Consider the following 13,139-nt stretch of genomic DNA (forward strand, 5'->3'; position numbering starts at 1 on the left):
TTAGTATGTAGGTGGTCTTGGGCTCTGGTACATACATGCTCCCTTCACAGGTATCTGGAATCCTCTAGAAATGAGCACTGGAGTGGGTATGATCTGGACAGCCACTCAGGCAGGCTCAAGGGCAGCCGGAAGGATTACCTGCGAGCCCCCTGGGTCCTGTTCCTCAGACACTGGAACCTACAGAGTGAATTCTGTGAATTCTGGGCACCAGGAAACTCCCCTGGCTCTATCCATGGTCTTATTGACACGGGATAAGCATTAAGAAAGACCACCCGCAGGCACTACCATTTCATCCTCCTCCTAGGAGCCAAGACAACCCTCCATCTATTCACGCAAGGCCTCGGTCTCACTGGAGACCCCAGAAAGGGCCCTGGGGCTATGCAGGAACAGGAAGTAGCTGTGAGTGAAGGGCAGGGTGGTATTCAAAGCAGATGGCACAGCATGTGCAAGTCCCAGGCGCTAGGAAGACCCAGCTGCGTGATGGGGACAGAAGCCATCGGTAATAGCGGTGGAGCTGGGTCTGCAACCCAGAGAATCTGACTCAGCAAGTCAGATCCACAAGGCCCTGTGTCTACCTATACACAGCCAGCTGTGTGAGGGGCAAAGAGGAACTCTGCAGACTCTCTTTCCAGTGCTCTGTTACCCAGTGCCAAGTGTTAGTATATGCCAACGGGTCATTTGAGTACCAAAGCCTGAATTACTGTGCTCATGGCTACACACCCTCATTCTACCTCTACTCGTGTGTGGAACAACAGAAAAGAAACTCCTCTGGGAATTCTTTTGGGGAGACCTAGCAGCGGGCAGGCTGACAGTATCAAGTTTCTATTTGGCAAGACTTAGAAGCCACCTGTTGCATGCCAGGCCTGGGCCCTGTACTGGGCACAGGAAGGATTCACACCCTCAAGCTTACCTAGTTGTCTCTCTTCCTGACGTGGGCACGACTGGAATGTTACTCCCTACTTCACAGGGGAGGAGAGGTGGAGCTTAGTCTGCATACTCGATGTGTGTGCTTGCTCAAGCTTTCTCAGCGAGGTGTCATTGCTGGGACACCCGGAACTGCCTGACCACAGAGCCTTTGCCAAAAGAGATAAGGATCCCCGATGAACAAATTGAGCCAGGTTCCCTTCCTTCCTTTACCCACAGGAGGGGAGGCCTTGCTGGCTGTCAGTGCTGGCAATGGAACAGAATGTGGGGCCCTGTCACTCCCCAGACAGGAATTCCTCCTCCCGAGGAGCCAAGGTAGGACTGATGCTAAGGTTTGAGAAGCTCTGGGTCTGCAAATACCCCAGCTGATGCCGCCAAAGGACTAAAATAATGACCCGTTACAGACAAACCATCCAGGAGGTTGTGCTCCTGCCAGATGTGGTCTGGGTACCTCGAATAGGCACATGATGAACAGGCTCTGGAGTTAGGACCCTGCCCTCCTGAATAGCCAGGTCCACTCCATAGGCGGGAGTAGAGAGAGTGTCCTTCCTGGGCAGTCTGAGGCTAGTCTATCTTCCCCTCTTCCTCACCTTGGGTCCTTATATGCTTGTCTCTTCCACAGGAATGCAGCAGGCTCTGGAGATCCCTCTCATTCCAGACGTCCCCTGAACTTGCAGAATGGTATTTCCTCACATGTCTTACGTACCTAGAACCTGAGAATGCCTGTGACTTTGGAAGAACAAGCAGTCTTACTTCACCATAGTTCAAATTTACAACTTTTTGACTTTGTAATGAATAGTGCAAAATGGATAAGCAGTCTGCAGAAATCTAACTTTTGATTTTTAATTTCAATCTAGTCCCAAACTAGCCATACACAGTCTGAGGTTTTTAGGGTAAAGAGAGCTGTAGCCCATCAATCCCACAATCATGAGGTGAAGCACCATCCATCTATAGGGCGCTGTGTGGAAAAGCACCAGAAGGCTAGATGGATTCAGTGCCATTCTGAATTAAGGCATTTCATTTTTTAAATTTTTTTGGGTTTTTGAGACAGGTTTTCTCTGTTTGCCCTAGAGGTCCTGGAATTCTCTCTGCACAGCAGGCTGGCTTCAAATTCACAGAGATCTGCCTGTCTCTGCCTCAGGAGCTGTGGGATTAAAGGCGTGCATTGCTGCTGCCGCCACCACCTGGTGACATTTCAATTTATAACCGTCTTATCTGGATTGTAAATTGAGACATACTCATAGGCCTTTTGCAACTGTAATTGGGATAAACTGAGGCAACGCAATAATGGGTCTTTCTATGAAGAAAATGTGAATGCAGACAGACACACACACAGACAGGGAGACAGACAGACAAGACTACATAACAAGACAGGCAGACCATGATGGGTCATGAGCTACACCATAGCTCAAGAATACCAGGGTTGATAGCGTTCACCTTCTGGGCAACTCTCCTTTGAGAGAAAAGCACCCCCAGAACCTTGGTTCCAGACAGCGGGCCTCTGCAACAGTGAGCATGAGACTACAGTGTTGCGCTTAGTCTGAGCTACTTGTTAAGACAGCCTTAGGAACCCGGGGGCAGACATGGCTTGCCACAAGGCGGGGGCACTGGCTCCCGGAGATTTCAAAGGTCTGTAATGCTTCCTCCCGAATTTGAAGACAGACATATTTGAAAGCTGCCAACGTTTTCCAGCATCTAAAATAAAATTTCCATCCATTATCACCATTCTTCGGTAAAAAGGACAGTTGACATCAGAAAGTCGCTAATGCCAGGCTTGTCCTTCTGTTCTCTCATTTCACTGGGGCCGGGTGCACATATCCCACAGTTCCAGGTTTGGCCTCGCTCTGGATTCAGGGTGTAAGGAACTAAGCCCCTGTGCCACAGATTCCCTTCAGCCCTGGCTGGGGGGGTGGGGGGGGCGAGGCCTCCTCAAGCTCTCCTATGAGAAAACAAAGGTGTGTGTGCTCCCTGTTGGAACCTGTGAGAATTCCAGAAAAGGACCTCTGCCGGTAGGCAATGTCCCAGCTCCAGAAAGGAGACAGTCCCCGGGTCACGGGGAGAAAGAAAATAATTAGAAAAAGCATTGGTTGCCTCTTCTAGTGAAGAGAAGCAAACTGTGAAATCTCACAATGTGCAGATGTGAGGGCCCAGAATCTCCAGCTCCATTCAAACTTACCTCATAAACCTAAGCCTGGCCCCTGCAGAGCGTGGGACCATATGCCTCGCACTCAGGGAGGAGCTCTCAAAACATGTGGCTCTAATGGCCTGATGACCCAACGGACAAGGGTCACCCTGTGCTTTGAGAACATCACACCCACGTCTGCCATGCAGTAACCACATAGAGCAAAGGAAGACGTGTTCCTTTCCTAGGACGCTCCCACACCAGGACATACTCCCCAGCTGGGGCCAATGAGCACAGGGCAGCAGGTGGCCTCAGATGATAAAGTCTGGCTCGGCAGTGCCTCCCAGGGCACGCAAACCCATCTACCCTCTCTCTGTCCTCTGTGCCCCAAGAGGGGCAGGGTGGGCCTCCTTCTCAGGAAGCCAGGAAACACGCTCTTTTCTGGGCTAAATGCCCAGATTCCTGGAGCAGTCACAGGACACACTTCTTGAGAGCAGAATCAAGCCACAAGTGTGGACTGAAAGTTTCTCTGGGCAGTGTAAAAGTGTGGGGACCCATGCAGGCACACCCAGAATTCCAAGCTCAAACTCGGGTAGAGAGAGGGAGGGGGCAGCTGAGGCCAGATAGGCAAGGGCTCCCACTGGACCCTGAAGATGTGGCTGGGAAACCACTGTCCTCCAAGAGGGCTCAGTGTTCTTTTTGAGACAATATTTAACTCATTCTACCACCTCTTATGCATTTCTTGAAAGCATCATGCCTGACGGTCTAGGGACACAGAACAGATGAAATGGAGAGAACTGCTTTCCCAGAGGGAGACAGACATGGAGGCCAACAGACATCGTCATTCAGACAAGCAGCAGGAGATGAGGACGGCGACTGAGCCAGGTGGGGAAATCTGGCCTCACGGGGTCCCTGGGACAGTTAAACAGATTACACTGCAAACAACTCAGGACATAAAGAGACACAACATGGGAGCAGGCCCCCTAGAGCAAGATGGTAGGGTGGACTACTTTGGGGTCCAACTAGTCCCGTGTATCCCAGGAGACTCAGGGAGAGAGCCCAGTTCAAGCTAATTTCAGAAGACTCCTCTTTCTTGGCAGGAAAGCTGTTCTTCTGACAACATGCCCTAGGCTAGCCCACCAGAGAGTTCCAGCCTCTGCAGTAGCAGTGCATAGAAAAGCACGCATAGGGGCTAGAGAGATGGCTCAGAGGTTAAGAGCAATGGCTGCTCTTTCCAGAGGTGTTCAGTTCAATTCCCAGCAACCACCTGGTGGCTCATAACCATCTATAATAAGATCTAGTGCCCTCTTCTGGCGTGCAGGTATACATGCAGACAGAACATTGTATACATAATAAATAAATCTTTAAAAAAGAAAGGAAGGAAGGAAAGGAGGGAGGGAGAGAGAGAGAGAGAGAAAAAGAATGCATTGCTCTCACTGCCTGTGCCTCTCACCAGCAGGACTCTCCTAATGGGCTATCACCTATCCCACCACACTGCCACATATCCAAAGTGACCCTGTGAGCTCCTGGCATTCGAAGACACCCCAGACCAGTGGGGGTGGGGTGGGTAGAGATAACTCTAGCCCAGTCCCAGCACATGCAGGTACTAAGCCGCAGACTCCGCTCTGAGAGCATGACCTCAGACTCTTCTAGAGAGAAACAGTAAATAAAATAAATGTAAAAGGCTGAGACTCAGTCTCCACGACCACATGGTGCGCTTCCTGGGAGGTACAGCCATCTAGATGCAGATTGGTGTTATAGTTGGGAAAGCAGGAAAATTAAACGCATCAGTGGCAGGCGGCTTGCACAGCCAGGCCTTGGCTGACGCACTCTCCATTAGCTCTGGCTTCTTTCATCCCTGGGAATCAAAACAGTTTCTCTGATGGGGGTGGTGGTTAAGAGGCAGAAATCCGGATTTAGGGAAAATAACACATCCATGGCACTTCTTCCCCTTCACAGTGAGCTTTACATATTTTATCAGTTTATTTTCACATGGTCCCCAGCAAGTTGCAGTGGGCCTTGTTTTTCACAGGAAAGCTATGAGTGAGACCAAGGGTGCTGAGTTGAGGGGCCTCCCACCCAGCACCCAGAGGAGCGGCATCTCCTGGAGGGTGAGAGCAGCCTCAGGCACGAACAGGCTTTGAGACAATGGTTTTATGCACTGTGGCTAGGCCATGACCCCCACGCTGCTCACATCTCTCCCTTGAGGACTGTTAAGGCTTCCAGATAAAGTGGTTATTCTTGGGCTCAACACCTAAGGCCTCTTACCTATATGGCACCATCTCAGGTGCCCCCAGCTGTCTTTCCACAAAGTTTCACCTGCTTAAAGCTACTGATTCTGGAAGGCAGAGGCTCAGGGGCTTCCAGAGGAGACAGCTGAGGGCTTACGTCCTTTCTGTGTGGCTTTAGGTAAATTGCTCCAGGTGGCATGGTTAGAAGGGAGCACGGATTGATTCCTCAAGCTGTCTGCCAACCTCCATACACAGGCTACCACCCCATGCCCAAACACCACTCAACAGACTATTGTGAATTCAAGGTCAGCCAGGGCACAGAGTGGGTACCAGACCAGTGTGAACAACACAGCAAAACCGTATCACCCCACCCCCACCCCTGAAAGCACAGACCTTAATAATAAGCTGTTGGAGACGAGAACCAACTAACAGTATATGTAAAGCCCTGGCCAGTGTGCTGATAGAGAGCCAGTAACAACAGTGAGGGGAGCTAATGTGGTTTAAACACAGCTAATATTTACACGCAAATAGCATACAGTTACGAGAACTGGCATCTGTGGAGTGAGGGTCAGGTGGAGTGCCCCCCACCCACAGGACATACAATGGGGCTCACAGTATCACTGAGGATTCACAGCCCCTTCAACTTGCCATAGGGCTTTGTATCACTCTGTAATTTCCATTTCCTTCTCCCCGTGACTCCCACGGGCACCTGGCTCACCCAAATCCACAGACAAGGAGTCATGAATTGAGAGTGCAATGCCCTCCTTCACTGGCCCCAAGCCCAGGCCGAAAGCTCTCCTTAGACCTGGGGTGGACAAACTGCAGGGAAGCCTGGGTTCTGATTTATAGTCCCACTCAGGGCTCACAGGCTTCCCGAGTCACCCCTCACTCCAGGCCAGCTCTGTCATCTACCTGTCCCTTCCACCCTAACATCTGCAGTGCCCTGCCCCCAGTTACCACAGAACCATGCCCTGGCTCCAACCCTTCCAACGGCCCATCACTCTCACATAGCATTCAATTCTATCCTCTAAGAATTCCCTTGCAGCAGATCTGTGAGTTCAAGTCCAGCATGGTCTACAAAGCGAGTTCCAGGTCAGTCAGAGCTACACAGTGAGACCCTATCTCAAAAACAGACAAACAGAACCCCCTGTAAATCCAGGCACAGTAGTGGCACTCCAGAGTTGGAGGCAAGAGCTCCAGGCTTGGTTGCTCCTCTGGAAATTAGGCCTGGGATGCACCACTACTTCCCCTGGGGACTGTCATGGAAGGCTGCACCAGGCTACAGCCAGATCACACAGGAAGTGGGCTTGTCCTAACCCTAGAAGAGGCCTAGTTCAAAAGGAAAAAACAAACTAAAAAAAAGAAAGAAAGAAAAAGAAAAACATCGTTGGGCCTTGGAGGTTGGGGCTACACAAAAGGGGGAAGGGTGCAGGACTCAGTCCTGCTCAGTCCAGCTCAGAACAGTACTGCCTAAGCCAAATCCTGGAATCAGGAAACAAGCAGCACCTGAGATGCAAAACCAGCTCAGGGGCCTAGAGCACAGGGCAGGACCATGGGGGCGGGGCCAGGCAGGTGATGGGGCGGGGCCTGAATCTGAATACCAGTTTGTCCCTGAGGGATCTGAGCTCCACGTCCTCCATCTCCTGAGTCACCACTCATCCGGGTCCTCTGAGTGGAGAAAGGGCTTCACTTAAACAATGAGGAGACCGAGACTCAGAGCTAAAGTTATTTATTCAGAGGCACTCAGGAAATAAGTGCAGCACACAGGAGATAGACCCCGTTTAAACGTGTAGGCACTCAAACCTTATCCCGAGAAGTTTAAAAATGCTTTGACAAACATTTACTGTAGAAGAATTCCACTTAATGGCTCTCTCAGTCCATCCTTCCTTCTGGAACCCATAGATTTCTCACTGTGTGCTTAGGTCATCCTCCCTCTCCTGAAGTTAATTGTGTGTTGTCACACGGCATGACCAAGAACAATGGTACCCCTAAGGTCAGAGCTCAGTTTAAGTGTAAGGCTCTCTCTTCTTTTTGGTGAGCACAGCAGACATTACTAACCAATCCCAGTCTCCAAAGCCACTTCAGCTGAGCGTACCAGGCAGCCTTAATCAATCTGAGCTGGCATTAGGTATGACAATCATTGCCATTTGTGTAGCAAATGGGTCCACAGGATGCAGGTAGAACTCTCAATTCCCTCCTTCACTCTCAGGGACTCACACCCTGAAATCCCCTCAGATCTTCAAACAGACTGTAGGCGTTTACTATGGCCTGAGTCAACACAGGGACAACAGTGAGCCCCAAATGTCAGCTGCACAAGGAAACAAGGTGAGACGGGGCAGGTTGGTAACGTCAGTCATGTGGTGAGGTCTCACTCGGCTGCTTTCTGAAGCCTCCAGGAAAGGTATCCCTAGATGGAAAAATCATTAGGGAGGTTCAAGTCCCAGAACATCCACTCAAGACCTATGTAACTCTGGGCCTCGCTTCTCACTGGAAAATGGGTACAAAGATTCCCACACCCCAAGACCTATGCAAAGTGGCCAGGACCATGTGAGGGATGCAGGAGCACCTCGTAAGTGCTGGGTGCCCTCCTCCCCTCCCTCTGCACTCAGCAGGGTCATATCTGTGTCCCACTCAAGCCACTGCATGACCTGTCACAGCCTCTGGGACAGGACCCAACGGCCCATCTCTAAAGCCCGAAATCCTCATCACCCAGGCAGTCCACAATGTGTGGGAGTTCTGTCCGTGCATGCTCTCTTCTTCTCTTTCACTCCCCCTCTAAGCAAAACTGCTTGGCGACCAACCCTGCCTCTGTCCCCAAGGCAGTTCCAAAGGGCCCATCTTGTCCTGGAGAAGTGATGGCAGTAATTCTGTTAATGGGAAGCAAGATGAATGGTACCCTGTGCCCACAGTGTACGAGGCAAGATGGAACAGAGGGCTGGGGGAGGAGTGTGTGGCTGAAACTCACCCTCCTTTGGGGCCTTATTAGGTCTTGAAAGCGCCACTGCACACGCTAAAACCTGCTTTTGCCAGCAGAAGCCTCATTTTACAAATATACAACAACAACAAAAAAAAAGCCCTGTAAATGGTAAGAAAACCCTGAAGACTCAGCTCCCCGGCTGCAGCAAGGCGACAAGCCGCTCGGTCTTTCGTCTCCCTGACTCCTGCTTTAAATAAGTGTGTCTAAATGCCAGCTCCCCGCTTTGTGAATACCCAACCCAACTTCCTCGGCTGTTTTAGGCCTGTTTGCCGTCGGTGGGATGGGACAGCTCTGGAGACATCTTCTAAAAGGCCTTGTCTGTTCCAGATGCCATAAAGCCCCTGGTGTACCCTGGCTGACAGTCCCAGGAGAGATCTGACACAGCCCCCTTGTCATCACAAACACACATGCAGAATGCTGCCATTCATCTCCTGCCCCAGCAATCGGCAGCATTTCTAAGGTGTTTTTTTGCAGTGGCATAGGTGTCCTTTCCCACAATTAGGCAAAGAGCTTGAGCCACACACCCACCCTCCCAGTCTGGGGACTAGCCACTGAGGTGTCTGTCACAGTTCGGTTCCAAACGGAAGTTGAAGGTAAAAGCCGAAGCTGGCACAGAGATGCTGTGTGATGGAACCAGCGAGGAGGCGTGGAGTCGGGCATGGAGGCTGTGTGACCTCAGCAGCCTCTCTGGGCCTCAACCTCCTCATGCCAGCCTCCCAACAACCTTGCAACAAGGAGCTAATGCAATCCTGGCTCATGCAGGAACATTCACTTCTCAGCATCAGTAGCTTGCTCCTATTCTTCCTGACCACACATTCCCTCGGCACCCACTGCCCTGGGAGGCAGCTCTGGCTCCTGTGTTACCCAGACTAATGAAGCCACCCACGGGCACAAGTGTGAAGAGGTTAGAGGGATGGTTTGAAGCCCAAGGCCTGGGTTCAGATCCTGACGCAGCTGAGGCCCTAATGTGTGGCACTGGGCAAAGGACCCAGCCATACTTAGCCTCCCACTCTTGTCTGTAAATTGGAACTAATGGAACCTGCTTCATCAAGTCACAACTGGGATTCAGTGTGACTACAGAGCCAGCTCAGCCCAGGGCCAGTGGCCCTTAGATAAGCAATCATGAGTCTGGGCAGAGGGTAAGAAAAATTCCCACACTCCCCTGCCACACTTCAGGGAAGAAAGGCCTGAGGGTACTCCAACCCCACAGGCTGGGGAATCCCACCAGTCCCAAACAGGGCCAGCCTTTCCCTTGGGCATTTTTCTCTCAGGACTTCCCCAGAGCCCCTGGGGCAGAAATGTAGCTCCTTAACACAAGCTCTTTGAAAGCAGGGACTTTGTCCCCGTGACTCATGACAGTGTCTTTGAACAGTGGAATAGGGCACCACTCATTCAGATAAACAAATGACTAAATGAGAGGAAGGAGACGGGAAGGGGGGGCAACTGACCTACATGCCCCAAGGCAACTTGGGCATGACAGATACCACCAAGCTCTAGTCTAGTGGTGCTCTTCCCAAGCAAGTCGGTCAGCAACTTGGTCATTTGATTGCTGCTTCACACTGCTTGAAGGTGTAGCAAGCTACGGTCCCTCCCCCTACCTGGCATAAACTCCGGGGCCAAATACAAAAACTTAAACTCATCACCCCTGGCTTCACAAACAAACAAACAAACAAAGAAAAACCTCGGGCCCCCTGGGAGGAAGTAATGGCCCAGGAGCTGCTGTGGGGAACGTGGGAAGATGTGACTTGCACCAGCCTTGTCCAAACCAACTACCCACTCCTTCTTCTGTGGGTAGGGATGGCTGAAGCTTCGCCCTAGAATCTGCTCCCTTCCAGGAGCCAATGGGCTGCCTGCTGGGGGCATAAAGGCCTGGGGTTGGTTTATAGCTTTAGCTCAAGGTTTCCAACCCCAGGCTTTTGTGCCCCCAGTTCTAGAATAACTGCAGAACCAAGGATGAAGAGAAATGCAAAAAAGTAAGCTCTAGTGCTGGGCAGTGGTGGCACACATCTATAAACCTATTACATGGAAGGCAGAGGCAGGCGGATCTCTGTAAGTTCGAGACCAGCCTGGTCTATGGAGTGAGTTCCAGGACAGCCAGGACCACACAGAGAAAGCCTTCCTCAAAACAAAACAAAACAAAAACAAGCACAAACGAACAAACAAAGCCAACTCCAGCACAGGAGGATGTGTACTAGGCACACATGCCCAACTGTGGCAGACTACCCTTGACTGGATGCTCATGGTTTTAAGCCTTGCCTGTCACTTTACAGACATAGCCTTCCCTTCCGGTGACTTGGAAACTCCAACAAGCATTCAGCAAGGGGTCCTCCAGGGCAGTGGATGGGGGCAGGCTCGGAGTCTTTCTGATGTGACTCATCACCCACATAAAAGAATGGTACAGTGCAAGAGCTTAGAGTACAACATCTGGTCAACTTGAGCTTGTTCCTGGCTGTTCACTAGCTGCATGTCTGCCCTGAGCCTCAGTTTCCCATCTGTGGCTGGACATAATCAATCGTCCCATCCTCCAAGGGGCACTGTGATAATGAAATAAAATGACGTCACTGACGGGTACAATACGCAGCAACTGACGGATAAATGTCAGCCACTTCTACTGCCCCGCACCCCAGCACTGCGTGACACGGCTCAGGATGGAGAGAATATGCTCCCTCCTTTCTAGCATCTGCCATGACTCTGCTCCCAGACGCCCCTCTCCCCCCATTGTTATGTCACATCAGTCCATAAATATTTAAACAACATGTCATCAGATTATTATAACATATGATCCATAGCACTGATGTGCAGCAGTTCTGTGCATTTGGGCTTCATTTTCAGAATATCGAGACATAAAATATTTATGTATTTAGCCAACCACGAGATCTCACATTCTGTCTCAAAATGCTGGGTGGTGGCAAGACGCTGAACTGAGATGCGATGTGTGAAGGGGTGTCTTGTTCTCACATTGGTTCCTGGGGCATCTGGATTGTTTCTGGTTCACTCAGGGGACGTCATCACGTGGCCTGTGAACAGTGTCTGACTTGGTTGATCATAGCAAACAGAGAGCCAGGTTCCAAAGGACTCATCAAACCAGTTGCATGCTGGGCAGTCTACATGCCTGCATCTCTCTGGACGTGCACACAGTAGGAAGAGCACACACTGGGTGGTCTACATGCCTGCATCTCTCTGGACGTGCACACAGCAGGAAGTGTACAATTTCTACAGTGCCTACCAGGAGATGCAGATTCACCCACAGCCCACAGCCCACAGCCCACAGCCCACAGCACCACCTGAGTGACTAGTACACAGCAAAGATTCAGAGCCATCTGAATCCTGTTCTTCCAGGTCCCAGTTTCAGGTCATGCACAAACCAGGGTTGAGCCAATGTAGCTGGATAAATGGCATTTGAAGAAATTGCCAGATAAAATTTGACCAGATTTTAAAAATAATTATTAGATAATAAATTCATACTCAATAATGATACCCCATCTGCTCGGCTGATTTATACTGTGCAGGACCCTCAGGCCTGAGACATACAGGCTCTCCAGTAACCCCTTGTGAGTACAAAAAGGGTTTTTTCTTCCTATGTAATTAAGTATCTCGGTTGCTAACATTAGCACATCACTGTGGCCATATGTGCAGGAATTTTCATCAGTGTGTGATTTCAGAGACACTGCCCCATAAGCAATCAGAGGATCCAGAAACTCCCATGCCAGAGGCTGAATGTTTTTTAGGACTGACTCTCCTGTTCCAAGCCAACACTAAAATCCTCTAACACACCACTGCCCTTTAAGAGATCAGAAAAGTGGGATCGCCCTGTACCTAACCTCCAGATGATCATTGTCTACGGATGTAGGATACCAGAAAAGAATGTGTAAAGGGCAGCCGTCAGCTCGGGGTACAGGCATTTCCTAGGAACAAGGGCGTTTCCCCAGGTGGTTATCTCCAGCCTGGGCTGAAGAGCACTGTGAACCTGCCTGCTGGGAGCTTCCGATGCTAAGTGTAGGGCAGCACAGGATCCACTGCCCATCACTCCTCACAGAAAACCAAGAGCCACGTTGGCACCACCAGGCTAGCTCTAAGAGCCACGGTTCCCACCCCATCCCCAGACGTGGACAGAGCCCCAGTCTTTCACAGGCTGGCTGAGGAAGGTGGCGCTGAAAGCAAACACAAAGGCCACTGGGATCGCTGCAGAAGAGGAACAAAGCAGAGATGGAACACACTCTGCATCACAGCCAGCGAGTGTGTGCACACTTATGGTCCGGGGTAACCCCGTTCAGAGGACCTGGCAGCCCCTCCAAGTGCCTGGGGCAGGCTCCCCTACCTCTGCTGTCTGCTGCCATGTGGTATTCAGGGGTGCCACCATGTAGACACCCACCAAGGTCAAATGACCAAGAGAGTTGCTTCCTCTTCTCAGGCCAGGTTCCTTGATTTCTGGGTTGGGGCAGAATTGGGGATCATGCCCAGTTGGGGGGACAGCAACTCTAGAACTCCCTCGGAGAATTTAACTCCTTCCCCTTCTTACAAAGGACACTCCCTCTAAACAACAGAGCCTACTTGACAGGAAACACAGTTTAAGGCTGGGAGTGTAGCCATCATGCTGCATACAGGAGACCTGGGTGCAACCCCCAACACCTCCAACAAAATTAAAAAGCAGCTTTGAGAGGGACGTACCCCCATCCGTCCTGTACAGACACTGAGCAAAGTAGGGCCACAGGAAGGAGACCCCATAATTCAGGAGGTACAAGCCATGCTAGGCTTAGGTTTCTCCCGTAGGTTGACTAGCTCTTATCTGAAATGCTTGGGACCAGGAATGTTTTTATTCTTTCTATCTATCTATCTATCTATCTATCTATCTATCTATCTATCTATCTATCTATCTATCTATCTA

General features: G+C 50.7%; 1 protein-coding gene across 2 annotated transcripts in view; it reads right to left on the bottom strand.

Moving 5' to 3' along the window:
* Nek6 (NIMA related kinase 6) overlaps positions 1 to 13,139 on the bottom strand; it is a 70,634-nt gene that overhangs the window by 49,338 nt on the left and 8,157 nt on the right. Inside the window, exon 1 of one of the 2 annotated variants that reach the window (XM_055599994.1) lies at positions 1,515 to 1,533. The exons of the other annotated variant lie outside the window; for it this stretch is intronic. The gene's annotated coding sequence lies outside the window, so the exon portion shown is untranslated. Of the gene's footprint in view, positions 1 to 1,514; positions 1,534 to 13,139 lie in introns of those variants that run through there. 2 annotated transcript variants of the gene reach the window in all.

This window comes from Psammomys obesus, unplaced genomic scaffold (assembly GCF_907164565.1).
Source record: "Psammomys obesus unplaced genomic scaffold, mPsaObe1.curated_primary_1811, whole genome shotgun sequence".
NCBI classification, from domain to species: Eukaryota; Metazoa; Chordata; class Mammalia; order Rodentia; family Muridae; genus Psammomys; species Psammomys obesus.